This window comes from Poecilia reticulata, chromosome 9 (assembly GCF_904066995.2).
Source record: "Poecilia reticulata chromosome 9, P_reticulata-male-v2, whole genome shotgun sequence".
In the NCBI taxonomy this organism is placed as follows: Eukaryota; Metazoa; Chordata; class Actinopteri; order Cyprinodontiformes; family Poeciliidae; genus Poecilia; species Poecilia reticulata.
In genome coordinates this window covers 14,242,908-14,255,902 of record NC_088838.1, presented here as the reverse complement: position 1 = coordinate 14,255,902, position 12,995 = coordinate 14,242,908, and the positions used below count along the sequence as shown (strand labels likewise).

The 12,995-nt window shown below is 38.5% G+C and overlaps 1 protein-coding gene across 5 annotated transcripts in view; it reads right to left on the bottom strand.

Moving 5' to 3' along the window:
• adgrv1 (adhesion G protein-coupled receptor V1) overlaps nt 1-10,990 on the bottom strand; it is a 108,603-nt gene extending 97,613 nt beyond the window's left edge. For 3 of the 5 annotated variants that reach the window (XM_017306772.2, XM_081610572.1, XM_008418938.3), the window contains exon 1: nt 10,397-10,990. The gene's annotated coding sequence lies outside the window, so the exon portion shown is untranslated. The remainder of the gene's footprint in view (nt 1-10,396) is intronic. The other 2 variants (XM_081610571.1, XM_081610573.1) reach the window with 2 other exon arrangements.
• Between the last annotated feature and the right edge of the window lie 2,005 nt (nt 10,991-12,995).

Below are 12,995 nucleotides of genomic sequence, written 5' to 3'. Positions count from 1 at the left end.
TAGGGATGGACAACATGGCTGAAAAACGTATCACAATATAAGCGTTTCATATCACTCATTATTAGTAATTGTCAATATCAATAATTATTGATTAGTTTTCTGTTTTAAATATCTGAAACTGGTGTCATGATCTCTCCTGTTTTTATCCACATTTTTAAGCATTTATGAGGCAAGATGGCGAAATCTGAAATCGCTGAAGGTTACTAAATGAGTAGTTGCTAGGTAACCAAACAGTGAAAGAGTTTGTTGATACCACTCACCTAGATTAGCTGGCTGTGACAAGTTGAGCAGATCAGAGCTTTTCCTTCACCTATATCTCCCAGAAAGCTGTGCGGTTTTTGTATTTGAGTTCAGTGAATATTCTATACATTGAATATTAAATATTCGGTCAGATGTGTCTGTCACGATATATATTGTTATTGATTTATTGCACTAAAATACCTTTTGGGGATTATTATATTGTTGTGGTGTGAATTTCTATTAATCTGAATAATCCAAACCATAAACCAAAGACACAATCTCAATGTCTCATGCTGTTGAGACTTGGGCAAAGTCCCATTACTGGCATTCCCCTTTACTCCTGGCCTCACCCAACTGGCCTCTTATTACATGTAGACAAGCTTCTCTGTATAACCTTTTTTCACTTAATGCACTTTAAACTACAAGCCGCAATACATCTTCAAATAAACACATAAAAACATAAAACGGTTCCTTATTTAATTCTACAAACTGGTGATACGCTGGAGCCATTTTTGGGCTTCAGTATCTCACCACAGGAGACTTAGAGGAGCCAAGGATCAAACCACCAGCCCTGTGATTGCTGGAAAACATGTTTTACCTCCTGAGCCACAACATTACTTTATTTTCTGGAACCCAAACTGAGTTCACTAAGAATCATTTGCCTACTATGTAGAAAATTATTGTATTTCTTGATGTAGAACTGCCAAATGTACTCATAACAAATAGTTGAAGGCAAATGTAAACATATTATTGGGTTTCAAAACAAAATGATTTAAAGTTTGCATTTAAATTCCACAATTCCAAACTGCTAACCTTTCAGCAGTATATTAGTTTGTTAGGTCCTATGCTTAAACATGTTTTGGAAAATTGATTTTCCAGCTGAACACTGTTTTTTTCTTTTCATCATCCAGCCGTTTCAAAATGTCAGTCCTCTCACAAAAGCTGGCCTTTTTTGCTCACGAAAGCTAAAACAGACAGTACACTGATTATACATGAGGTTATGACTCTTTGTATCAATGAGTAGTTAATTACATGGTCCTTCTTTAAGTATTCTTTAGACTTCTTAATCAATCATAGCGATTTTGAATCAAAAATTTCAAAATGTACTAATTCATCGTATTTGTATCACATGCACACAAATCAACAAATCAATAGCAACTAGAAAGTCTGCTTTATCAGTTCTTGTCTTGTTCATGATGCAACACCACATCTTGTGAGCTGGATAAAATTGCCATCGATGCATACGATGCAGCGTATCCCATGATGCATCTTATTGTGGGATACCATGCATCGTATCGTGGGATTCACACATTCAAATGTGTGAATGTGTGAATCGTGGGATTCGGATGGCCGAATTCACACATTTGAATTCGGCCATCCATAGCTGCGCTCCGCAGTACAATAATTCCATCAACAAACGAAAACCTGGAAATGTCGGTATTACTTTTTTAATTTAGTGCAGTGCGCCACAGTAAAGGGAAAATAATGCAGAGAAACTGTTGAAGAACAACTTAGAATTAGAACCGCTCCTATAAGAAAAGAAATGTCGTGTGACAGTCCACTTCTGCAACTTGAGGTTAACGTCAGTGAGCTTTAATCTGTCTTGTAAAGAAGTAAAAAAATATGTTGTTTACTTGTTTTTGGTTTGCCTTTACTTATACAAATTCCTCTGTTCTGGAGGTTTTTGTTGTATTTGTAGATTTTCACAAAGAGAGACAACTTTAAGATGGAGAGAAGCAACTGTTTTATCAGCATGAAGATTTTACTGATAAAAAAAGGCTAATTTTTAGTGTATCAAAAAAGTTTGAAAAAGTATATTTTTTTTTACTTAGAGTTCTTCAAATCTAAATTGACTCAAGCTGAAATTCCCAGGTCAGTTTTACAAAACTGATGATCAGAAACTGTCCAAAATGATCGGTGCAGATGGATCATACTTAATCTTAAAGGGTCATAAAACATTGAATGAGGTGATTTTAATATCAAATGTTGAAGCTACATTCTTATAAACACAAAAAGGATTACTGGAACAGCATGAGGGATTTTATGTATTTTGCTTGATCTTAATTTTACATCTGATCAGCACATATTCCACCTTATGTCATCCATTTGTAACTTCAGACTTTCTCAATAGACTCTAATCAGGTTATAAAACCTGGAAACAGATTACCTCTTTTGCAACTCCTCAATACTTCACCTCCCTTTTCTTGGCAATTCTAAGCCTTTTACCTGTCAGCTCACCTTAAAGCAACATGCTGGTGTGAGGAGGCTGGTTCGCAAAAACCTTTCACATTAGATCCCTTGCAGACACCTCCCACACACAAAGAGAAACCGCGATCCAATGGGTATCCCTATCAGAGCGGCTGAGAAGGTGTCTGGTTGCAGAGCTGGTCCTGGGGTCAGTGCTTACCGCTGATACCTCTAGGGTTTCTCCTGACAGTGGCCGATGTGTTGTAATCTTTGGCATCAATTATTCACGGCAGGTCGAGGACTTTGCCGTCAGAGAATGGTAGTAACCGTGACAGTGCAAGATTCAGAAGCCATGTGGTGACTCCAGTAAGAGATTGGAATAACTGACTTGAATGGAGAATTTTTTTTTTTTTAATCAAACGAGAAGGTCTGATTTTCTTTTTTTTATCAGTGCAGCTTCTGTTATGCAACTTCTTCATGAAAAACACAAGCCTCTGTAACCCTACACCAGGATTTTTCTTGTCATTTTACCAAGAACTGCAAACTTTAAAAGTGGAAAGTAATACTTTTACTTCCGTTTTGGTCGAGGGTGTGTGGAATAACAGTTTGCAGGGTTTTTAATCAAGGGCTTTCCCATGATCCGGCGTCCTAACCCTGAGGCTTCCCTGTTCCTGAGACGCCCATGGTGAAGAGTGTGTGGTTATATCTGGCAGTCACATGCACAAACGGCACACACATGTATGTAGAAAAGTTATCTCCTAACGGTCTAACGCTGGGAGGCTAGCTGTGGGATCTCATTCATCAATCTTACAGCTCGACTCAGTGAAGTGGAGTCAGTCTGACCACAAAGAGAAACGACTCTGTCATTAAAATTGACTACTATAACAGAAGTTCCAGGACATTTGCGTGTCTCTTCTCTGCACAAATTCACACCGGTCATGCAATCGGACAAAATAACCGATTCTGACAAGGAAAGGCACAAAAATAGACAGCGGTATATACAGAAAGACTGTAAGACATGGCAGAGGGAAAGAAATGCACTATAAAGTAAAAATATTTACGACTCTTGGACATTTCATTGTATTTTATTGGTACTTTTTCTGACAGAGCAACACTTAAGTGCATAATACTGAGATAGAAAGAAATTTGGAGACAGGGGGTTCTTTCCATCTCAATTTTTTACTAATAAAAGCTGAAAATTTTGAGCTACATTTGTATCCAGCACCTTCTGATAGGTCTAAATAATATCCAGCACAACAAATTGCGATCAGTCAATTTACCTAGCTGCAAATATGAACCACTTCTCTATAAACTATTAGACTATTAGAAGAGCATTAATCCGAGGAGCAGGGAAGAGACCCAGGGCAACTCTGGAGGAGCTGCAAAGATCCACAACTCAGCAGACAAAAAAAACTTTCAACAGAGCTTTACCATGAACACACCATCCCCACACACCAATTTATGATTTTGATGTAAGCTTTGTTTGTCCATCACGTAAAATCCACATTAAAGGCATTGAAGTTGGTTGCTTAAATGTGATGGAATGGAAAAAGTGTACGCGTATTTTTACAAGCCACTGTAAATGGTAACTGTACAAAGCCAGCCCTCAGGGGCATATACACATTGTAAGTGCTTTGTGGTGGGATGTCAAATTTGTTATTTACTGCAACACTGAACATATAAATGGCTCATTTGAGCTTTGTGAGGTCAACTTCACTCTTCTTCAAAGGAAAAGGCAAACATGTTCAGCTTCACAAAAGTAAACGCAAACACAGAGTGCGACAAACAATTCCACTGTGCCGTCCAACAGCTATAGGCAAAATACAAAACGCCTGTTTATTCGATCGGCTTGTGTATGATTGCCTGATGTTCCGTGTTTGGCACCAAACCACAGAGCCTCCTGTGCTGTTTATTGTACCAGGTCCTGTTTGAGCAGTTTTCCACTTTAAGTGATGCCACCAGACCAATAAGTGTCAGGCCCTACCTCAGAAACCACCCACCGCCCGTTCTCAGCCCAGCGCGGCCACGGCTGCCATTCCTATTTAGCGTCCCAGTCCATAATTGTGCTTCACATGTTATTCTGTCACTGGTATTTTTAGATCAGCAAATGTTCCCGCTGAATAGAAAAAAAAAAAAAAAAAAAAAGTTGGGGAGAAGAAATTAAGAAACTTAATAACTGGGTAGAGCTTAAACATGCATCTCTAAATCTGACAAAAGTTCCCTACTCGTTGGATTTGTTTTGGAAAAGCTCAGGAGCTGTATTTATTTTGAGAGGGGGAAAGCAAAAATCTTTCCACGACAAGAAGGGAATAACTTTTTCTTCACAACAATGCTGGAGTCATATAGTGCAAACCAAAATGTTCGATTAAACCAGGGAGGACTCAGAAACCAATTGAATGGACACCTCTCTAAAGACGAAAAATCCATGAGGACCGCCCTCTAACTATTGTCAGATGATACTTTTCAAAGCAACCACTTCTCCTTCAGGGGCAGGAGACTGCCAATCAAGTGTGCAATTTACTGTGAAAAAAGAAACAGAGAGAGAGCTAGAGCTTTCCTGATGCATTGTCCACACGGACTTGGTCGGCTGCTCTCAACTTCAGCCAATAACATCTCATCTCCTACCAAAAACTAGAGTTTTCTTCTTTTGGTAGTGGGAAAGAAGGGATAAAGAAAAGGGAAGTGGTTCCAATTGAGGAAAAGCAATTTTGAGTGTTTTCCAGTTTCGGCCGACTGATTGGCATGTATGACAGAGTGACAGAAAAAAAAAAAAGAAAAAAAAATACTCCCAGAGGATTAAACAAGGTTTTGTCCTCAATAGCCTCACAGACCAAAGAGAAAAACTAGAAAGAGTATTGCTTCATTGCATGTAACTGGTTGGAATCTGGATGAAATGCTAATTACTCTTCAAATGAGTTCACAGGACCAGTTCAACACAGAAGGTAGGCTCACTTTGAGAGAAAACTGGTTTGATTTACAACTCGGTGCCCAGTGCACAAATTTAAGGAGCATTCTTTTGTTCCCTTGTGATCCCTTTTGTTATGAATGGTGGTTTCAAACTTTGTCACACACAGCTTTCTATCCATTAGCTACGATCATGTTTAGCATACTGGCCACCTCTCCAGCAGAGTCCAAAGCTTCCTTTTTACACTCACTTATTTTTTTGTCTCAGCTCTACTCAACTATTTCCGTAGGACATGCACCAACTCACACATGTTTAGTACATTGGATGCGAGATATGCCCTCCTTAGGGAAAACTGAGAATATTTGCTAATTACTGTGTTGCCACTGATAGTGGTATATGCCCACAGGAACAAATTTCTCTCCATCCTGTAAACAAATATGCTACATGAACCTGCTCACAAAGACATATCATAAAACAAATGCGGCAGCCATATTGGATGCTTAATTTGGGGTGGGTTAGGTACCTCGAGGTTTTGAAGAAAGCATTGGACAATCTATTTGATATTTTTCTATTTTTCAGTTTTATATTGTCAAACATAATATAAATTGTCAAAATTGGGAGTATCTGTCATTGTGAAAGAAATTTGTCATCTAGCAATAATAATGATCGTCTATAACTGACATTAAAACATTTCTCCACTGTTGGTTCCAAAAGATTATCAATAAATGCTGCTTAGCTTCCAAGATACAGCTCTGGAAAAAAGCAAGAGACCACTTAAAATGATCAGTTTCTCTGATAAATATGTTTGAGTAAAATGAACATTGTTCTTTTATTCTATGAACTACTGACAACATGTCATGAAATTCCAAGCAAAAATGTAGTATTTATTTGCAGAAAATGAGAAATGGTCAAAATAACAAAAAAGATGCAGTGATTTCAGACCTAAAATAATGCAAAGAAAACAAGTTTGTATTAATTTACAGTCAACAATACTAATGTATTAACTCAGGAAGAGTTCAGAAATCAATATTTGGTGGAATAACCAAGAGGTTTTCAATGGAGTTCAGTGCCGTGACCTCCTTTTTTTTTCAGAGCTTTATAACTGAGCAAAAAGTATTGTGCACTAGTTAGTAACACAGTTGCACTACTGAATGTTACTCTTGTAGAGAAGGTAGCCTTTCAGATATTGGGTAATTTTTTTAAATATATAAATAGGTTTTGTGAGCAAGTATGCCGAGTTCTCAACAAAATTATTCTAAATCGATGTGAAAATCTGTTATTTAAGACATAATTGAGTTTGGGAAAATATTTGTCAGTTATAAAACAATGAATTATCCTAATAGATAAATAAATAAATGAATAAATAAATAAATAAATCATGACTTATTTTTAAGAAAGAAAATGAACAATTGTTGTCTCTGATAAAATACATGACCTTTTTTTTCTACCTAACAAATTTGGCCACATTTCAGTGGTTAGATGCTACAACCCCTGATGAGGATTTTGTGGGAAAAAGTACAGAGGAAAATCCAATCCATATATAAAAGTATGTGAAACGTATGTGAAACGTGGTTCAGTATTGTTCAAATCAACCACCCAGAGTCAACCACCCAATCAACCACCCAAACCAACACACACACACACACGCATGCACACGCACGCACCCCCCACCCCTCCACACACACACGCAGACACACCTACACACGCACACAGACACAGACACAGACACACACACACACACAAAAGAGAGTATACAACGGACACACAACCGCACAATGTTTGCATGAATGCCAAAAGATTTGGTTTTCATCTCGTCTGACCAGAGCATTTTTTCCCCACATGCTTGCTCTGTAAAGTAAATTGTGAAAAACACAAAAAATAGATGCTTCTGAAATGCCCCTGAGCTGTGGCCCTCAGCAGCTTCTACTAAGATACCACGTTTTCTAACAAACTTCCAAGGCCGGCTTCACATAGCAGTTGTGTATTAATATTGACTGTAAGTTTTGCAAGGTGCACTTTATCTAGAATTGTAAAGTAAAGGGACTTCTATACTGCTATATAAAAGTACTGCACAAAATGTCAATCACACTTTTTTATGTTTATTTGTATAAAAAAAAATGAAAGAAGAAAAACACATGTAGTTTTTCATCCACTTCACATTTATGGATTATATTGTCTTGACATAAGATATAGAACCCCAAAGCATTGATGTATGGGGCTATTATGTGACAAAATGTTAAAAGTGCAAGTGTTATGAATCCTTTTCAAGAAACGTTAGGTCAAGCCATAATGACCTCTATCTACAGTGTTTCCTTGAAGTAAGCTGTTTTTCTGGTTGCTTTTCAATGCAAATTTTGTCTCTAACACAACAATAATAATGAGAGCAAGCAGTGGTAAAAAAAAATGAAAAAGCAACAGTAGGAGGACAGATGGCCATGAAGCCTTTCCAAATGAACAAAATGTGTGATCCGCTCAAATTGTGCTCTTCAGAGCTGCTCATATTCCAGGCTGTTTGCAACAAAAATGTAGACATTGTTGTTTGAGTTTGGCTGGATTTAATAGTATTGCGTAAACATAACAAAATGAAATGGATTTTGTCATCAACACAAAATTCTGCATAAATATACGATTATGATAATTATGAAAAAAAAAAAGAAAAACGAGAGGAATGTCAAGAGACTCTCATGACTGAACTGTTCGTTAGGTTCTTCTGAAATCAACTTTGGGTTTCATTACCTCAGAACAAAACAGTAGGAATTTTGCATTGTTACATCCCCACTCCATGTTTACTTCTTCATGGATTCATGGAGCAAATTGTACAAAACTTGTTCACATTTGGTCATTTTAACACTCCAAACTTCAATAAATGTTATGATTTTGTGTTCCAAAGTGGTGTATTTCCGAAAGGTGAAAGCGAAATGATACACGACTAACATTTTTTTTTACTAATATCAGTAGTCATGAGTAAATACTCTGCATAACTACCTTCTACAGCTACAATGCTACTGTGTTTCTACCAGTTTTGCACATCTACAAACTCTTGCAAATGATTCAATGTAAAACAGCTCTAATTCAGTCATACTTGATGGAAGGCCTCTGTGAACATTAATTGACACGTCTTGGCAAAGACTGTCAACATGATTGAGGTCTAAAACTTTGACTGATGTATGTGTTAGAACATGCATATGAAACTGGCCTATTAAATCAGCTCATGTCATCCTTAAATTCTTGTTGCTTTCTTCCAACAGTGATTTCCTCATTGCTACTCTTCTATAAAGGCCAGATTGTGGAGGGCCTGCCAAACAGCTCTGTTGTCAACAGATTCTCCCACCTGAGCTGTGGGTCTCAGGAGCTCCTCCAGAGTTGCTGAACAACCATGTCTTTGTCGGTTTGCAGTTGCACCATATTGTGTCCAGTTCTGAGTGACAGATTGAACATTGCGCTGCTCCATGAGACGTCCAGCACTTCAGGTGTTGCTTCACAACTCATTACATTTTTCCAATGAGCTAAAAAGACTTTTCCAAGGAGGTGTAAAGACCATCTTTGTTCAACTTTTCCAAACAACCTGTGTCACACAGATCTGACAGGATAACCTGTTGCAGACCTGCACTGTTTCCTCCATCGCCACACACTGGCAATGGGGTCTCCTCCCCAAGCATCTCCGCCAAACATCAATCTCCTCCTGTCTGTGACGTGCAACACCTCAGCACCTCTCATAATGAACAGGCTACGTTTATGGCTCGGCCCCCCTTTTGTACTGTGCAGCCGTGGGGAGGGGGTGAGACAGAAGGGGAGCGAGGCAGGCAGTAAAACAGTTTCCGCCCAGTGAATCACATTCAGACCCTCACACAGGCGAATGGGGGCTGACCCCTGCCAGGCAATGACATAAACACTGACAAACAAAGGGACCCAAGCCTCTGGGCAAGTGGGGATCTTAGTGGACACCAAAGCTGCAAAGGCAAATTCAATGAGGCAGAGTGCGTAAGCGTGGAGAATATAAAACTTTTGCTTAATTTTGAAACAAAGAGACAGAAAAGATGCCTGAAATGTCCACAAATATAAAATGAACAATAGAGTAAGATGTGAACTCTGATGCTGGGGAGGAGCAGGTGTAACTGCTGAATGGATACAGAAGCGGCTCTCACAATCCCCTGGGGGAGAGAAAGGATTTAACTCTGCTGAGGCGCCACAGATGAAGCAACAATAGAGATTTGCCAGGGACGCACCAAGATGACATCACGTCAGATCAATTAGAGACAAGGAGAACGTGTCCAACAATTCGCAGACTTAGAACAACCGGCGTGATCTACAGAGCCTGAACATAAGAGCGAAGGCGCAAAGGACGTCTCCATAGGCGTTCATTTAACAGTAGCAGCACATGTGCGCAACTCAAAGTGTGCCAAGATTACTTATAGTCCGGGTAAGCCTATATAGATTAGTCGGCCGGGTCCATGAGAGACGGTCCCCTCCCTTTGCTCTCCGTGTGTGCCAGTTGTTTTATTTCAGTGGGAGAGAGAGAAAACCTCACACAAAGCGCCGTGATCACAGTGGAGATCCTGGATGTAACCATGGAAGCGTTTGTCTCCGTCCTCAATGGGCTGCCCCGCCATTCATTTAAACTGATTGCGCTGAATCAATATTTAGGCTTTTCAATTTTATTAGCTGCTCCGAGGGGTATTTTTGGCTGGGCGCGAAAAGAAATTAGCAGCGGCCGAGCACTTTTAATCGTTTTCTTATAGTCTCACACAATGTGTCTGTCTTGGAGCCGTCTGGCATAATTGATGAGGAGGACCGCTACTCATTTGGTGCCTTTATTCTCTGCACTATTAATCTACCATTGACAATAGCTTATTGAATTAGTGATCATTAGGTCTCAGTCCCCAGTTTAATAAATCTATAAATTGTTGTCTTGGAAGTCATCATCAAGCCTTTTGTTAGAATTGATCTTTCAAAGTTGTCCCGGTCGCCTCAGGTTTTTAAGGTTAGCGACCAAAACCAGAACGGCAGAGGGACGCGATCTAAATAAATAAACAAGGAGCGTTAAAATAAATCACGTGAACTTACCTGACACCTTGCTTGGTCCTTTCAGTCCTAGATAATTGACAATATCTTTACTGCCCTGGATAACATCGGTGAGCGCTCCAAAAAACTCCTCAGCTCCGCCTATATTCCCAATCACCAGACATTTAAAACGGTATGTTGATTTTAGCTTCCCCGAGAGCAGCGTGGGATGAAGCGCGTCTGTCACCTAACGGGGCTGGAGCCGGGTGCAATGTGCCAAACTACGCGGGTTCCCTTCTTTCCTTCCTTCCCCGAAGTGTTTCAGAGCCGCTCTCTCTCTCTCTCTCTCTCTCTCTCTCTCTACACCTCACGGCTCCGCGCTGACCGCCGCCATGTGGGAGCTCCTACTGTATGAGATTAGTTTATAGCTACTCAGAGGCTCAAGCTCATATGTCTGTGAAGTCTAATGAGACGCGATGTTTTAATCCTGTTCGTCTCGTGCGCGGAGAGCACGTATGTTCGCCGACGGCGCCACCGTGTGGAATATAAAGGTGTAGCTTCGGTTCAGCCACGGTGTTCTGTTCTGACTATCTCTCCTACCTCGTCAGGTTTTCCTAGCGTTGCGAGGATAGATATATAGCTATGTCTATCTGTCGGTTCTACGTGTCTAAAACTTCTACCGAGATTTTTACAAACCGAAAACTACAGCAGGCTGTGTTAATGTTAAATATTATCATTGGATAACATTCTTTGAGTAACGGGAATGTTACTCAAACATTCTCGTTTGAGAATGTTTTTATTTTTATTTTTTTATTATTAAGAACGACTGTTGACAGAAGATATGAGAGCAACAATGAGCATCTCCATTAATTAACCGCCGTTACAGCACTGGATTATCTTTGACCTGCTTCAAAATAAATATTTACAACAAATTATTCCACCTCAGCTCACTTCTAGCACACACACAATTAAAGCAGCACCATTCTGTAAGTACTTCTAGCTTACTCAAACTAACAAATGTTTGATTTATTTCAAACAGGTCTCTAAAAACAAGCAATTTGTAGGACAGAAAAAAAAAACATATTGAGCTTAATATCAAACTGCTTATGGAGAGTGAAGAGTGTCAAATGACAATAAATAACTTATGTAATAATTATTTATGTGTGGCCTTAATTAATTAAAACTCTTCACTGTCCACAAATCTGTGTCTTTTGATCCGCCTTTAAATAATAAAAGTTTATTCATAAATTACTTACTGACAAATGTACAATAAAGTTTTGTAATATACATTTTTCTTTATTTTTTATTTTTTATTTTTTTGCTAATATAAGTGAACAGATCTTAATTAAATGCTCAGCTTGGAACTTCTTGTCGTTTTGATGTTTCTGAACTAAACATCAAAAACATTATTTAGTTCGTTTTGAACTAAGTGAACTAAATAAACTTTATTTACTGGTCAGAATCCAGTGCTGTGCAGATCATTACCAACTTCAACTGTGATCTCCACAGAAACGGAGACGCTCGGCCTTCAGCGAAACCACCAGTCAGATCCACTTTTCTGTCAAAAAATCTTCTAGTTACAACCATATTTATTATCTTTCAAGTCCCTTACTTAACTATGAACCATTTACTTGTAAAATTACAAAATAAAAACAGAATTTTCCTCCACTTTTCAATTTTCTCTAATGTGTTTTGAAGAAAAAAAATCAACTTAAAATTGAAGTAAAGCTGAACTGATAATTTGCAGTGGTTGCATAAAACATAACAACATAGTGATCAAATTGTGTATTAACAGTTCAGTGCGGCCAGACCCCCTAAGAACTTTCTGTCAGCTGTCGGGTGTTATCCTGAATCATGTCACAGCTTCATGGCAGTACAATACTGCCCATACATGGAGGGGAAAAAATCTCCATATATGGGCTGATAGCAGTCTCTCAGTCCATTTAACAGTGTAGAATATAAGCAAGCAAAGAGCTTATTACTTATATTTTTATATCACACAAGCCACAAATAGTGTTAAAATGTACATTTTCTGTGTGTAAGTATTGTCACATATTTTCTACAAAATATTAAAACAATAACTATGGTTGGGATTAATTCTATTTCATGCTCGGTCTTTAGTGTAAAACAGTTCAGGACGCCCCTTTGCGGATTTAAATAATCCCGTCACTCCTTTCAGAGCCTGAGATTTATTGCTATTTTCAGAGAAGAAAACATTTAAAACCCATTACTTTAGAGCAGTAAACTGTCATGTAACAGAAGAATGCTTTCTGATTGCTGGTTCAATGCAAACACAGACAAAATGGGAAGATTTGTGAAGTGAAAGGGAGCAATAGAGCAAAATCAAGAAATGGGGGGGATAGACTTCAGGAAAAAGCAAAAAGATGGAGCCCTTTATACGAAACATGTAAAGTTATGGAGGACCAAAACCGACATAATAAGAAATAAAAGCATAAAAATATCTTTTAATAAGAAATAAAAGCATAAATATATATTTAGTGTTTCCTTTTTCCTACACATGAGTTTCCGTCAAGGAATGTATATATTTTCTTTTTTATTTCTCCTAAACATGCGTTTTTGTCAAGAAAAATAGATATTTAGCTTTGTCTTTTTTTGCTTCTCCCTTTTCTGCTCGCTGTATTTCTGCATGTTTTTAGAAATA